Source organism: Pan troglodytes, chromosome 15 (assembly GCF_028858775.2).
Source record: "Pan troglodytes isolate AG18354 chromosome 15, NHGRI_mPanTro3-v2.0_pri, whole genome shotgun sequence".
NCBI classification, from domain to species: Eukaryota; Metazoa; Chordata; class Mammalia; order Primates; family Hominidae; genus Pan; species Pan troglodytes.
In genome coordinates this window covers 30,312,955-30,326,705 of record NC_072413.2, presented here as the reverse complement: position 1 = coordinate 30,326,705, position 13,751 = coordinate 30,312,955, and the positions used below count along the sequence as shown (strand labels likewise).

At 40.3% G+C, this 13,751-nt stretch overlaps 1 protein-coding gene across 7 annotated transcripts in view; it reads right to left on the bottom strand.

Annotated features, from left to right (window-relative positions):
* Positions 1–7,988, bottom strand: part of ARHGAP5 (Rho GTPase activating protein 5) — an 86,891-nt gene extending 78,903 nt beyond the window's left edge. For 3 of the 7 annotated variants that reach the window (XR_010150901.1, XM_003954432.6, XM_016925973.4), the window contains exon 1: positions 6,887–7,010. The gene's annotated coding sequence lies outside the window, so the exon portion shown is untranslated. Of the gene's footprint in view, positions 1–6,886; positions 7,011–7,264; positions 7,530–7,653 lie in introns of those variants that run through there. The other 4 variants (XM_016925971.4, XM_054666456.2, XM_016925972.4 and 1 more) reach the window with 3 other exon arrangements.
* Positions 7,989–13,751: the final 5,763 nt, after the last annotated feature.

The following is a 13,751-nucleotide window of genomic DNA, read 5'->3' as shown; positions in this document are numbered from 1 at the left end:
TATAAACAGTAAGTCTAAAGGTGTGTAGTACTTCAAGGAGGGTCCAAGTAGGCAGTACTCTGGGAGCTCCGCAAACCCACGCAGCAAAGGTAATTCTGCTTTTAACCATTTTTATCTTCTGATATTTCAATTTGTTTGAAAAAAACTTCACTGCTGAAAATATGTGAAAAACCAATGACCAAAACTATTCCCAAACACATTAACTTCTACCCTATTATTTAATGTACACCCTACTCTGATAACATGTTATTTCCCTGAGGCCTTGGTGTGCAAGTCATTCTAAATTCTTTCATTTCTGTATGGGAAACAGAAGGATCAAAGGTCATCCCATGTTCATCAACCTAGGTAAACAACTATAAGTATTTATTTACTGTGCTTAGCTACTATCAGTTTAACTTTGTCAGAGATTTTGAATGTATAAAGGTACATACAGGAAAGTCTACCAAGCCAGTAACTATGGCTTGGTAGCTCACCTTCCTTCCAGTGTCTGAGTCCTTTTCTCTCCACCTTGGAGAACCAAGAAGTGGGGAGAAGGGCATAATTTGATATGCAATATTACAATGCCATATAGTAGAGGAACCGTCATTTTCATCATACAAACAACTTTAGATAAGGCTTAACAATTTTTAAAATGAGAGCACCTGATTGAATAAGAATATCAACAAGAGGTGTAAGCTTTAAAGGAAGTATGGATTAAGGGAAAAAAAGACTGAAAAGCACTTTCCACACTACATTAAAAAGCATAATAATAAACAGTACCATAGCCAAGGAGATAAAGGCAATGTGCTATACCATGGTACTAATAAATGCAACAGGAATTCAAAGAAATGAAAGTGCAAGTTGAAATAACTCAGGGTTTGGAAAACTTTTTCTGTAAAGGGCCAGGCAGTAAATATTTTAGGCTTTGCATGCTGCACAGTGTCTGTCACACTACTCAACTCTGCTGTCATACTGCAAAAGCAGTCATAGACTGTACTTAAATGAATGATCATGGTTATGTTACAGTAAACTTTACTTAGGAAAATTTGAATTTCATGTAATTTTCACATATCACAAAATATTCTTTTAATTTGCCCCCCAACCATTTCAAAATGTAGAAAGCCATTTTACAAAAATAGAGAGTAGGCAAGATTTGGCCCAGAGGCCATAGATTGCAGACCCCTGAAACAGATGAATGGTTTCAATGAAGAGGAAGGATTTGAGTGAACCTTAAAAAATAGACGAGATTTGGATTGTAAAGTCGTCTCTCCAGGTGTACAATTAGGGTAGAATGGCTGAGCACAGTACCCATGTTGGAAAGAAATACTGTTTTGAACATATAAGTTATGACCCTAGGTCTCAAGGGAAAACAAGAGTTAGACTTTGTCATAAGCAATAGAGAAGCCACTACAGATTAGTCTAGAGGAGGAATACAAGACTGGGCACAGAGCCCAAGAGATACACAAATACTACAGGCTAAATGCACGTGAACTATCATAGAATTTAAAAGAGCAATCCAGCCAGGTGCGGTGGCTCATGCGTGTAATCTCAACACTTTGGGAGGCCGAGGCCAGCAGATCACTTGAGGTCAGGAGGTCGAGACCAGCCCGACCAACATGGTGAAACCCCATCTCTACTAAAAATACAAAAATTAGCCAGGCGTGATGGCGTGTGCCTGTAATCCCAGCTACTCAGGAGGATGAGGCAGGAGAATAGCTTGAACCCAGGAGGCGGACTGCAGTGAGCTGAGCGCCACTGCACTCCAGCCTGGGTGACAGAGCAAGACCCCATCTCAAAAAAAAATTAATTAATTAATCAATAAAAGAGCAATGCAAGACAAAGAAAGCTTGGTAACTGGCTACTAGACATAAGAAATACAAGGCAACACATTAAGCCAGTGTTTCTTAATGAAAAACTAATCAGTTTCAGCAATAGATGGTGGTTCATTTCACTTTCAGGTGTTATTTCGAAAGACAAATGAAACTTCGGTAATGAAACAAGGCAAGTTCAGGATTATTAACATAAATTTCAGCATCATAAACTTCAGAAAATTACCTATGAGACCATTTGGTGTAATACTCTTATTTTCTAAAGAAAACATATGAAGAATTAGATACTTGGTTAATACAGAAGAGTAGAAATCTAGATCTTAAATTCTCTACATCAGGGGTCCCCAACCCTGGTCTGGTAACCATCTGTGGCTTATTAGGAACTGGGCTGCACAGCAGGAGGTGAGGGGTGGCCTGGAAAGCGGGCATTACCACCTCAGCTCCGCCTCCACAGCAGCGATAGATTCTCAGAGGAGCAAGAACTGTAGGTTGCTTGCTCCCTTTGTGAATCTAACTAATTAATGCCTGATGATCTGAGGGGGAACAGTTTCATCCCAAAACCATGCCCCCAGTTCCGTGAAAAAACTGTCTTCTACAAAACCAGTCCCTGGTACCAAAAAGGATCGCTGCTCTAGATTATAGTAATGTTAATTTTTTACTAGTTCTCCAAAAGAGATACTACCTTGGCTCTGAAAAGGTGTAAGTATAAAAAGAAACAATTTTGAATCAGTAAAAGAATATGATCAACAGAAAGAAAATGAACAAATTATGCCATATCAGAAGCCAAGGTGAGAGTTTTTCCAAGGCTGTTTGACAAGCCAAATACAGTAACTAGACAAATAGTTATGCCAACGTTACGCGTTTATTTCTACATCACCCCTTCTATCACTCTTGCATTAATACCTTCTCCAAATCTTTCACTCTGGCTCATAAGGTACAAAACTGATGCTCTTACATCTTTTTTTTTTTTTTTTTTTTTGAGAAGGAGTCTTGCTCTTTCGCCCAGGCTGGAGTGCAGTGGCGCGATCTCGGCTCACTGCAAGCTCCGCCTCCTGGGTTCACGCCATTCTGCCTCAGCCTCCCAAGTAGCTGGGACTACACATTTTTATATTTTCTTCCCATCTGCTAATCTGTCCTCTACTTACCTGTGCTTTCAGTCCACACTGTCATTAACTTCCCTAAATGTCTTTTTCCCCCTTCATTATCCCAATTGTATGCTACTTCCAAGTAATACTTCTTTTAGCTAAATAACTTTCTACTAACTTTTAAATCAGTATGTAATCCAAGTAACACTTCCTTTAGCTAAATTCCTTTCTACTAACTTTTAAATCAGTATGTACTTCCCTAAATATACCTCAAATTCTTAAAGTGTCATGCTTGCTGTCTCTCCACAGAAGTTAAAAGATCTTTTAAGGGAGCAATATTTTATACTTTTTGTATCACTCAGTGCCTAGCTGCTCAATAAAATATTGGTCAGGGATAATAAAATAGGCTAAATCTAATCTAACACTAGAAAAATGAATATCCATTTTTACCATTAACTCTTCATGATGAAAAGCTTGAGACTCTAAGCAAGTAACATACTAGTCATTTTAACCACGAAATTACAAGGTTATGCTCTTTTTCCCAAGTAATAATTCAATGAAGTAAAACACAGATATGACCAAACATCAACAATCTGTTTCATTTCCCTGCAAATCTAAAGTACTGTAGACAGCTTCCAAAACACAGTGGGGGAAAAAAAAAAAGATTATCCTTTTTGGTCTCTCTTACATCTAAACTCCTGCTTGCAATCAAAACTCAAAATGTTTCTTCTTCTATGAATGATTCCCAGAGGTCCTGAGGAAAACAGGCATTCTCTTTCCTGCACCTCCTAATACTTTTAACTATTTACTCCTTTATACAGCTTGAGCTATTATACCTATATCTAATTTATCTTGGTATTTCCAGGGCTAGGCACATAGTAAGTGCTAAATAAAAGTAATCTGAACTAATGAATAACGAATCAGAGACTTAAAAAAAATTAATGCAGATCAGTTTTTTTTTTTTTAAGGGGAATTTTTTTTTTTAAGTTCAGGAGTAGATGTGCAGGTTTGTTTTAAAGGTAAACTCATGTCAAGGGGGTTTGTTGTTACCCAGGTATTAAGCCTAGTACCCATTAGTTATTTTTCTTATATTTAAATAATATTTTCTTATATTTAATTAAGTTAAATATTCTTATATTTAAATACAATACATTTAATACATGAAAATAGAAGCTGTCCTGGTTTGGGAGGGTGGGTTGTCATAGGAAGTCTCAAGGCATCTAGGAAAAAAACCCACAGGAATCCAAGGAACAGAGTTTGAAAACCAATTAAAGTTCATACTTAAAATTCTTAGCATTGAAGCATTTTTCTTAATTTCTAATATGGTTTTTCCTATTTCAATAAAATAATCGACAAAAGCCTGCACTTAAAACAAGAGCCTGATTACTCAAATTACTGAATGATGAATCTACTGATGTTTCTTCACAGTTCTTTTAGAAATTAAATTCCCTTGGTGTACTTTAAATATATAATACAAGTATCTTTTAGGAACATAGACATCACTAACACAACACTGTACAATGCTTCTTCAGCCAATTATATTACTACACACCTTCTTGGTATGCAAAGAAAAAACTGTGGACCATATAACCCAAATAAATAGTTCTTAAAATAGTATCTATGGAAACTACAGTTGTGACAAAACTTATTCTGTAGCTACCAAGAAAATCTCTATTATGCCATTTCATATTTAAGAAGTGACCACTAAAGGCCAACACTCATCTTACATCCTGCCAATGTTGGAAAAGTTTAGTAAAGTCTTTATGAGACCTAACTTTTTCTTCAATTAAAAAAAGTGAGTTAGAAAACTTATTATCGCTACTTCAAATCCAAAAAAGGAATGCAAATACAATATTCATTCCTTAAATAATCTTAACTTTCAAGGTCAAAATAACTCTCCAAAAAAATGACTGTGCTAATATGCTTTTCAAACACAAATAAGAAGGGGAGACGGTTTTCAAAACATTTAGGATAAGTATCTTGTGACAGAATTAAGGTAATAATTTTGCAACACATTTTAAAAATTGCTAAGGTCGTTTAAATGGGGAGGGACACTACAAAACTCATAAAGATAACAGAATTCTGCCGCAATTCTTACATCAAAGTGTAACCCACCTCACTCCCCAGTACTCTTAATAATTAATGTACAAAGAATGGCAAAATAAGACATGTTGATCTAGGTTTAAAAACACAGCCTACACAAGACAACCAAATCAATAGTTATTTAATCATCTGTACCGTCTGATTCTGCTTTAAGTCAATTAGATCAATAGTGCTATTTCTTGAAAGTTACAAGCATAGGTATGCGCAGCCTTTCACTCCAGTGCGTTTAGTCATAAATTGCTCCAGTGTCTTTGCAAGTTTTTGGTGACACATACTTACCGCTCTTTGTACTATAGATAAAGGTAATGGAGGTCAATTAGTATACAAAGGATAGATGAAAGCAAAAAATGAGAAAGGAATTTAAAATGAAAGCAAAATCTTACTCAAGAAACTAGTAGGTTACCTAGACGGTTAGTAATACTTATCTACAAACACTGAATAAGAATACCGTTTTATCGTATTACAGTACAAATAAACTAGAATTGACAGCAAAAGGTTTCATTAACGTATTTTTAAACCAAACATTATTCCAAATGTCTAATCGCTGCATCTAGATGAAATATTTGTTAGGAGAACCATTTTAAGTGGAAATATAGAGCAAGCTCCCATGAAGTGAACGAGATCCTTCATGCGGATAAACACCACCTAACATTCTAACTGAATACTGGTTCTGGATTTAAGTGGAATTGACAAACTCGCCCCCCGCCCCCACCTGTAGAAAGCAACATAAGCAAGTACTAGTAAATACAGCGAAGCATTTTGCTGTTTTACACCTGAACATTTAAAAAAAAATTCAGTTTCCTACCTATCACAAAGGAAAAAGTAAATGATCGATAAGAATTTAAACTTAAAACGTAAGCACAAACCCATCTATATGCCTATCTTGCTCGATCTCAAAATATTTGAATTCCCATTTATTAAGCGATGGCCAAATCCGAATTTCTATCACATGGTAGAAGTATAAGCGTCTCCCCTACAACTTTTTCGGGATTTTACTAAACGGCCTAATAACAGTTTGCCCTTACTTCCGTGCACCTTTCAACCTCAGCTACACCCCGAGCCTCCAGCTCTCTTGCATTTCTAATAACGCTGAAGAGGGAGGGTGAGAGGGAGTGAGTATTTCTGTGTGGATAAGTGCGCGCGCGCTCCCGCGCGGCTCCCCACCCCCACCCCGATACTTTTCTTTAGTGGAAAGAGAGGAAGAATCTGGAGGTTATTCTAGCGAAAACTCAGTATCAAAGCCTCAACCCAGTCGCAGTCAGCCCATAGGACTCTGGGCTCTGGATGCGCAGTGCAACTTCTCATATCTTACTCCAAGCTTCAAAGCAGATGGAAAATTGGTGAAGAGAACCCAGGGAGGAGTCGAGGAGATGAGGGAAAGTGAAAGGGCCGATCCCCCCTACACGGCGTTTAAGTTTGCAACCGAGACTGTGTTTCCGCGAATCTGCACCCGCCCCGTGTACCCTTTCCAGGTGGAACTCGTTAACAGCAGCAACCCGGCCAACGGACACCGCCACCTCCCCTCTCGACGGACCACCCGAGACTCGAGCAAGTGAGGCGGCGGGCGAGAGCGGACGCCTGGCGGGGCCGGCGATCCCCGGCCAGCATCAGGCCTCCGCCGACCCTGGCCCCGTCACCTGTGGAGAAAGCACCCCCTCCCCCGGCCTCTCTGCCCTTCACGCCGAACGTATCCCTAACGCTGCAGCTGCTGCCCGCCCGGCCTGCGAAAACCGAGCGCAGCGCCAGGCTCCCCTCGGCGGCCGCGGGGCCCCAGCCCCTTCAACTGGTTACAACCGGCAGCGGCGACCGAGCGGGGCAGCTAGCCGCAGGAGGGTCCCCGTCCGGGAGGGGGCAGGCAGGCTTGGAGGAGCGGGGTCCGCAAGGTCCTACCTAACAACGTCGGTCTCCTCCGTCTCCTCCTCAACGGCAGCGGCCCCGGCGGTGGCGGCGGCAGCGACATTCCTGGGGACCGCTCCCGCCGCCGCCGCCTCCTCCTCCACTCTCTGCTCGCCTCTCTTCCTCGGCGCGCTCACCGAGCGGCGCGTCCCTTCAGCCACCTCCCCCCGCCCTCCCCGACACACACGCCCCGAAACCCTGAGCCCCACGGCTCCCGCAGCCAGCTCACCCACCCTCCCTCCCTCCCCGCCACCAGCGGCGGCCCGTCCCTCCCCCCTTCCCCAGCGCCCGCCGCCGCGCCGGGCTCAGTAATGGCGGCCACTCGGGCTCCCTCGCGCTGACGGATTTCTCTCCCTCTCTCCCGAACTTTACCTCAGCATCTCTCCCGGCGCGCGCAGCCACACACCCGACCGGGGGCGGAGCGGCGGCGCAGCCTGGACGGGACGCGCGCGCGCGCGCGCACCCGCGCTGCCCTCCGCACAATCCCCCCGCCCCCGCCCCCTCACCTCGCGACGCCTCCCGCGCCGCGCACCCGGCACGGCCCCGCCCCTGCCCTCGTCTCCCGGGAGCCTGGGAAGGCGCGAGCGATCCAGTCGGAGGGAGGGGGACGAGCGCGCGGGGCCGCGTCCTCGCTCGCGTCCCCGCTCCCTCCTCCCCTCTGCTTCTCCCTCCCCTCCACTCCCCCATTGGCTTCTACCCCTCCCCCTTCTTCCTCCGCCTCTCCCACCATTGGTTCCCTCCCCTACTCCATTCCTTCTCACCTTTTCCCTTTTACCCATTGGCGTGAGTATTTTTCCTCAGCTTCCCTCTTTCCCCGTATTCTGCTCCTCCTCAGTCCCATCCTCCACGCTTTGGAAGCTACTGCCTTGCTGCCCGGAGCGCCGTCGTCTCCGAACCTCCCCTGCTTTCTCCCTTTCCTTCTGTTCCGGTTTCTGGTCGTAACTCAAGAGCAAACCACCGTACTGCAAAGGAACCAGATATTGTGCTCGCGGTTCCAAACCGGGCATGGGCACCGAATGCTTCTCGATAAATCCCCTTATGGTCTCTGAGCATTAAAGAAAGCAAGGGAGGAAAACATGCGCCCAAGCTCGTTCGCAGGAACATGTTCGCGTGTCTGCGCCTGTGTGCGCAGCCAGTTTTCTGGCTGAGGATCGCTCGCCAACTACAGACATCACCCGCCCAGGACCCGGTGCCACACTCACCCAGAAGACGAAACTCCACAGGAGCGAGAAGAGGAGTCCATTTCTCCGTCGGCTCGGCACGGCACGGGGATGCAGGCCCCTGATTCAGTACGTTCTGTGAAAGTGGAGCGAGAAGCCCCGTGGGGCGGGTCTCAGGGTGGCCCAAAAGACCCCTGTTCACGCCACTACCAGCCTAACTTTAGGAACTGTCGTCCACCTGGCTTTTATTATACTGCCTTAAACATATTCACTTTTTTGAGACTCTAGAAATTTCACAAGTTTTGGGGTACAGCACACTGGGCTTTGGGTGTGTTTCTCATGAGGGCACTGACGCTGAATGGTGCAGTGAGAAAGGACGGTAGAAACCACTGCCTTTGCTTTTACCATTGAAGAAACTGAGGTCCTGTGACTTTCCCGAGGTCATCGGAATCTGCCTTGCACAGGAGACTTAAAATAGTTGCCAGCAGATAAAAGAATGAGCAAAACCATATCTACTCCAATTTGTTAAGTCTGAAAGAAAGTAATTGAGGGGGGATTCCTCTTTTGGGAAATATTTATTTCCTGCATTGAAAATAGTTTAATGTTAGTAAACATATAAAAAGTATTTTAAATTCAAGTTATTCTTTATTTCTTATGTTACGTAAGGTACTGAAGTTAGCCAAGGTTGCTTTTGTGTTATAACGATGCAGCTGCTGCCAACCAGAAGTACATTTACGGTCTGTCAGTAAAGAAAACAAAAACTGCCTGTTGGTAAAAATCTGTTAGAAAATATTTGTCAGTAAATCTGTCACAATATTCCAGCAGAAGTTCTGTTCGTTTTTCCGTCTTCCTGCCCTTCATATTTCTCAAAGGTAGACTTAATAAAGGTAGAAGAGACATTTCTAATTTTTCTATATATCTCTTGCTCCCTAATTTCTAAAAGGCATAACTAAAATGCTTTATTCGAGCCACTCCCTTGCATCTGAACCCTACCTACCAAGTAGGTTAAGAGTAGGTTAGGTAAGGTCTGTAGCTACTTCTTTCTTTCAGTTACAAATTGTAGGTGGGAAAGAAGGATGCGGAAGGAAACTTGCAATGAAAGCAAACAGAAAGAAAAAGAAGTAAAAAAGGAGAGAAGGGAATTTGGTGGGTGGTCCAACCATCAAAATGTGGTACTAATGCCATAGGTATCTACACCACTTATGTAAGTTGGAATGTTAATGCATTCCAACGCATGTTTTTATCTTTGTACTGAAAGCCCTTAAGAATACCTGAAGTAAACATATAAAAAGTATTTTAAGTTCAAGTTATTCTTTCTTATGTTACGTAAGGTACTGAAGTTAGCCAAGGTTGCTTTTTAGTGTTATAATGATGCAGTTCAAAGTCATAACCTGAATAAGATGTTAAGTACTATAGAGTGTACACCCTAAAGATACCTTAAAAATTATGTCCTAAATAATCAGAAATTTTAATAATCATGGACATGTGTCAACATAAACCAAAGCCAAATAAATCAGGGCTTCTAAAGAAAACGTTAAAAAGGTGTAATGTTCAGTTATAGGACATGATACTGGAGGCAGGGAAGACTTGAAATCTCATTTATTATAATGAAGACACCAGAAGACGTTAAAAAAAAAAAAGATCACGATTTCCAAACAATGATTTTCATAGTCGACATTATTTTCAGTTCTTTATCTTGATTTAGGGAGCCTGGAAATTTAGGACTTCGTTTCTTATTAATACTAATAGTCTAAAGGTGTTTACCAGTACAAATAAGTTATTGTATGTAATTTGCTCTTCTCAAAAAATAGAGTTTTCTGTATCAATAAAAATCTGAAATGGGGGCCACAATTCTCTGGCTAATAATGCCTATATATCCATAAATAAAAGGCATCAAAGAGCAGGAGGAAAAATATGTAAGATGGCATCTTTAAAAATTGATCAGGAGCCAAGACTTCAGAGAAAAAGCTTTAAAACACCCACCCTCCCTACTCAAAAGGATAATTTTTAAGAAAATAGGTAACTTATTTACACACACACACATGCGCGTGCACAAATATGGGACAGAAATGGAAATGGAATAAATATTAACAAGCCCTCTCAAATCAACTACTCTTCTTATCTAGAATAAAAAAGTTAAGCCTCTCTTCTGCTGTACTGGATAATTAAAATAACTGGACTCTTTGTTCCTCGTTTACTTTGAAAAAATTAGAATAAGATTTGTCAGGCATTTTCGGTTTTTAATTTAAATTTTCTTCATAAATCTCTAGTTCTTCATCACATCCTAATAAAGTATTAATATGCATGGTCTTTTTGAGATCAAAAGACATGACAGTCATAAAAAAAAGTTATCATAATTCCAGCTTCTACCATTAGTGGTAATACTGCAATATTCAAATGTTTCATATGTTGTGGCTTCAAAAGAACTTACCCTATAGAGGCAGCTACACCCCCTGCTGGAAATCTTTGATCATAACAACTTTGGCTTCTGTAGTCTCAATCGAGAACATATGAAAAGCCAAATAAAGGGCCTTACCACTCATGACAGAATTGACCAATACTTTAGCCTGTCTGATACAAGACAGGCTTTTGGAGAACAACCTATGTCAGAATATCACCTTGATTACAGACAAAATACACAAAGAGGATGGAGAATAATGATGTAAATAGCTAAATAGCCAAAACACTTGTAAGATATTTGCTTAATTTCCAACTGTATTTCCACTCTTTACCTTATCCCCATCTCCTGCCTAGACTTCTCTTTTTCTCTCTATCTCATACAATTAGGCCTACTTGAGGGGAGGAAGAAGGCAGGATAAGATGGGATGTTAATCCTTCAGCTAGGCAAATAATGGTGTATCCATCCACAGTAGCCATTTGCTGCATTAAGGTGCTTCAGGGCTTTCCCCAAATTTGTTTTATGGGTACCAATGATATTTTCAACATGAAGAAAAGGTGCTAATTTTGTCTTGGCTGTTACTGTAGAAAATATTTTGACAAGAGTTAAGGTAATTGTGAGCATGGGACTGGAACAGGAGGAAAGTAGTGCATTGACCTTCTTGGCATTTTGTTCCACAGAGCCTTGTTCTGTTGATATTCCAGAACTGTATTTTCAGACTGAAATCCCAAAGATGGTATCAGAGTCTAGCTTCAAAATGTCATGCTCATGCAACTCTAGTCCTAGGACATAACTGAAATACTGAAAGCAGCACACTATTTTTAAATAATTAGTATTTTGTAAAGATTATTTGTAATGCAGACTCCTTTTAAAGGAAAAACAATTCATTCAGATCCCACCAGCACAAATACTTTAATTAGACAAAAATCTTCAAGTTATTTCCTCTCACAAAAGGAGGTATTGTTGGGCCATCTGGACTCTCTATTGAGTTTTTATGAAAGATCACAGCTTGAATTTAATCAACCCCAATAAAGTTAACCCCATAAAGCTAAAAAATAATTGCAAGAATTGCTAACTGAAGGATTTGAATTCTCTGTTTGAGATTGTTACCACTGTCATTTGTAAATCATTACAATGGGAAACAGGAACTTGTATTGCTTGACTATTTAACCTCATGAACATAATTTTTGTGAATTTCCCACGCTATTTAGACCAAATTTAGATTGTGAGTCTCTCTACATAGGAATAACAAAATGAATGTTTGGCTCTATATAATAACTAGAAGATCATTAGTAGAAAGTTCAATAAATGTTTGATAATAATAACATGAAACACTCTAGGTTTTATGGATTTCTGTGGATTTGTGGCTAACAGAAGGCTTTAGATTATATTTTGAAGTGCCAGCTGAGATAATCACTTTGGAAAATACAAATCATTTAAAGAAATCGCTGAATTCACCTGTGAAAGTTGAGTTAGATGTCATTCCTCAAGTACAATCGACATATTTCCACATAACATCTCTCTAGTAGGTAAATGTGAGTTACTAACAACAAATAACTATAGGTCTGAAACATCTGGAAACATTCTAAAGAACTGGTGCAGTATAGTTTCTGAAACCAACGATAAAGTGGCTAATCACTTCTCAATTAAGTCTCTGTCGGTTTTCCCTATTATTTTAAACTAAAATAGATGGTAAATACTTATTTTGCCAATTCACATGTTGCATTTTCTTCAAAAAGGCAAAAATACAACTATTTTTCTAGTTCAATAAATATATACATACTTCTAAATACAGAAGGCCCCTGACTTACGATGGTCCAACTTAAGGTTTTTTGTCTTTACGATGGTACGAAAGCAATAGTGACAGCATTCGGTACAAACTGTACTTTAAGCACCCATACGACCATTTTGTTTTTCACTTTCAGAACAGTATTCCATACATTACATGAAATATTCAACATTTTATTATAAACTAGGCTTTGTGTTAGATGATTTTGCCTGACTGTAGGCTAATGTAAGTGTTCTGAGCATGTTTAAGTTAGGCTAGGCTAAGCTATGATGTTTGGTAGGTTAGGTGTATTAAATGCATTTTTGACTTTACAGTATTTACAATTTATGATGTGTTTATTGGGAAGTAACCCCATCATAAGTTGAGGTGCATCTGTACTTCTGTATGTCTCAAATTACAATGTGATTCTTTTGATGAACACATAGCCTCTTTCATATACATCTTATATACAGTGAGGAATAAGAATACTCACTTTCTTTCTCCAACTAGGCTTCTTACTCCTCTTCGGCACAGCCCGGGACAGGCCTATATCACATACATCATTTGTTTCTGGTTCTAATTCTTATAGGAATAGACATTAAATAACTTTTTTATGCTATGCCACAAAATATTTATATTAGTTATTCTGAGATTTTACAAACATGACAATAATGTAAAACTGATGTAGCAAAAGCATATAAAGAGCTATATGTATCCTATAAATTAAATTCTGATAGAATTAAATTTAAAAGGAAGCAATTATTTAAAATGATATTTTAGAAGCATGTATTTATTGAGGTAGAAAAGTAGTCATAATACTTTATGTGGGAAAAAATGGTACAAAGCAATAAAAGCTGTATGTTGTTGTTGTTGTTGTTGTTGTTGTTGTTGCTGTTTGAGATGGAGTCTCACTCTGTTGCCCAGGCTGGAGTGCAGTGACTCAATCTTGATCTCAGCTCACTGCAAGCTCTGCCTCCCAATGGGTTCACGCCATTCTCCTGCCTTAGCCTCCCAAGTAGCTGGGACTACAGGCGCCCGCCACCACACCCGGCTAATTTTGTATTTTTAGTAGAGACAGGGTTTCACCATTTTAGCCAGGATGGTCTTGATCTCCTGGCCTCGTGATCCGCCTGCCTTGGCCTCCCAATGTGCTGGGATTACAGGCGTGAGTCACTGTGCCCGGCCTTAAAAGCTGTATGAGTCTTATAAAAAGAAAATGTCTGAAAATAAGATGACAATATTATTGACCAACATGTTATTAGAGATTTTAACTAGATGGTGAGATTATAGCTAATGTTTATTTTTTTCTGTCTGCGTTTTCTAATTTTCTACAATGAACATAGTATTTCTTGTACAATAAAAATTTGAATTATAGTGGGGCTGAAAATTAAGAAAGGCAAAGAGACACTGTACAAGGCAGGATAAGGTAAATTGTCTTGAAGCAACTGGCTGCCTACCATGTATGTCTCTATTTTCTCTTTTACGTTTCTCTTTTCTTCTCTCTTTTTTTACCCCCTCCTACTCTGACTTTAG